The sequence below is a fragment of the Pyxicephalus adspersus genome, chromosome 2 (genome assembly GCF_032062135.1).
Source record: "Pyxicephalus adspersus chromosome 2, UCB_Pads_2.0, whole genome shotgun sequence".
NCBI lineage: Eukaryota > Metazoa > Chordata > Amphibia > Anura > Pyxicephalidae > Pyxicephalus > Pyxicephalus adspersus.
Genome location: NC_092859.1, coordinates 131538138 through 131541122, shown reverse-complemented (window position 1 = coordinate 131541122; position 2985 = coordinate 131538138).

Genomic DNA, 2985 nt, shown 5'->3' with positions numbered 1-2985 from the left:
CATGTGCAGTGAGAGCAGCATTTTTAGTTACATTTTCAGGAGAAAATGTCACCCACTCTCACACCTGCGCAGTGTGAGATCGGTTGACGTAAGAAAAACCCCAGAAGATAGCAGTGCCAGCTGGTTCCTACATGCCAGGAAGAAGAGGAAATCCGTGATGGTGCGGGATTGAATGTGATCAGATTGCGGAGGGATTTAGGGCTCTGTGAAACTAAAGGTAAGTATAATTTTTTGAAAGTTCTGCACTACCAACTTGCAACCATTGGTATTTGGCATCATTTTGCTGCAAAGACTCGCACCAGGCCAGCGGGCTATATCGATTAGGAAACAGCTACAAAAGGTGAATCTGATATAGCTGTTTACCAACTGATGTAACTCACTAGCCTGGTGGAAATCTGTGCTGTATAAAAGTTTACAGTGACATGAATGGTGTATTCTACATCTGCACCCTATACTCATGGTAAATTGGGAGAGGATCACTGACAAGAGCAGTTAATTGTTTCTTTAAACTTTATTTTTAATATTTGTAAAAAGTGTTGCAAATTAGAGAAGTATAGTAATTATTTGCTCATGTTAGAGCTATTGCCTTTAAGGTCCCAATTTTTTTCTAGTAGTAGTAAATTTGATAAGGTCAGTTTCTTTTAGGCTCATGTTTGAGACATTGGAATGTTATATGCTATTAAAGAGCAAATGCTGCTTTTAGCTTAATTTTTAATATATGAATAGTCCTGAACAGTTTTCTGATAGAGATCTAATATAATATATTTATAGCCTGAGTGATACAAAATTGTTGCAAACAATGTAGACCTGTAGAGAGATATTTATTATAACGCCTAGATTTGATGGGGCTTTGGGTAAAAAGTGGCCCCAATGTAAAAGAGATTTTAGAACAAATAGTTTAAAAAAAAAAATTATTTGTTTTTATTTTATTTAATGCTTTCTTATTTTGCTTTTGACCAATGAAGAAAAATGCAAGCCTCTTTATCAAACCCATTTACTGTTTATATCAACAAAAATTTAGAATGTAAAAAGTAAAAAAACAGTAACTGAAATCTATTGCAATAAAAATAGGTTTTACCAAGTTTACTTTTAATCATTTTTAGCAGATGTCAATTTTTACAGGTAAGCAAAGTATTTTTTTATAAGTATTCACATGTCAGTATGAGATATGATGCAGCAAGGTGCGTCTGGTCCTCCGCTGAAATTGATCCAATTTCGTGTCTGTAACCCTGTTCTTAAGATGAATGTTTAAATCTTTTTGTTTATGTTCTTTCTACTGTATAGATGATGAATTAGTGCTCTACCATTGCTGGCAGTTGCTTTTGTAAAATAAAGGTAATCCTGAGGTTTAATAAGGCTCAGGAAGCACATCTGGATACTGTATTTTTGTTACTGAATGTAAATTTTGGGACAGCTATGGCTTTTATGGCTCAATCAGACATTTCCCATTTCCCCGTCAGAATTATCATTCGAGAGAAATCTTTATACTGGATTGTTTCTCATTTACCCTTTTCTATATTGTGATCAGAACATGCTGCCAAGAATTTTTGGCTGTGTGCAAGCCTTCCTTGGCTGTAGTAAAACCCAGATGGCTAATTATGGATTGCACATTTATAAACTGTTTTCTTGACATATCTACAGCTCTGCTTGCTAAAGAGACCTCTAGTCTGCCACCAAAACTCATTGACTTGTGTGACATTTTGTCTGTGATTTTACTAGAGGCAAATCTAGTTGATCTACCACAAGCAGTCTGTGTGTGATGCTTTATGAGCATAGTTAATAATTCTACATTTTGGTTTTTCACATCTGTCAAGCAGAAAAGCGTTTTAGGCAAATCAATTTAATGGATACACACACTTTTACACACATATTTTGTATTAAAAATTAAATCTTAGCAGCTCAGAAATAAATTAGACTTGGTGGTGGAAGTCTACACAACCAAAAACTAAGTTGGAGGATAAAAGATGTGCAATTATTGGAACATCGCATGAGCTGCTTACGAGATTGTTTGGACAAATATAATGACTATTGGTCTCCTTGGAATGAATATGTATACCTGGTTAAAGATTAGGGTGAGATCCCTATTGATACAACTCCACAGTGATAGGTTTTCTTTAGTTTTTTTTGTGTTTTTTGTTTTCTACTTTTTCTTTTTACCTTTCTTTCTTTCTACACGTACCTCTTGTAAGGCCCAGGTCAGCACCAGTACCCAATCTAACACCGCAGTCTTCACCTTTAGTAAGCCCCCACTCAACCTCGGAAGACTGGTTGCATCTCCCAGCACTCAGTTGCCCCCAGGACTTACTGCGCAAGGAATGGTGTCTGGGAATTGGCTGGTAGCAAGCCAGGAGCCCAAAGATAGCAGTACCAAGATTCCAACAGTGACAAATCCAGAATACAGAGGTCATACACAGAATATCCATCCATCAAACAAAGTACACAGTCGGTCCAGGCTGCATAAACTGGCAATGTCAGAAACAGGCAAGGTCAGCAACTGTAAATCAGGCGATAAATCTCAAGCACAGATTAGCCTAGCTATACGCTACAACAGGCACTGATGACTGGGAGCAGAGAGGCTTTAATGTCCCAGCAGCCAATAGCATTGCAGGACTGAATCAGGAGCTGAGCAACCTCTAGAGTCCCCTTCAGCTGTGCACAGCCTAACAATGGATGCTGGGGATGCCATAAATCCATTAGGCTGCACGACTAAAGGGAAGCAGGGGCTGCTGGTATCCCAGTTCTCCTGGCTGCCGCAATTGGCATTGCTGGACAGATGAGCATTTCCTAAGACCCATGTGTTCTTTTCTCTTCATCATCATAGTCTAATCCTTGGTATCTTGAGGCATTTTGCCTTTATGATTAAAGTAATGTTCTGTATGCTTAGTTGAATATTCTGTTATAGCAGTTTTAGCATTAATACAGATGAAACTACAGGAGAAGCCTTAGACTTTTATATTCATTTGATAATAAGTACATATACTGTGT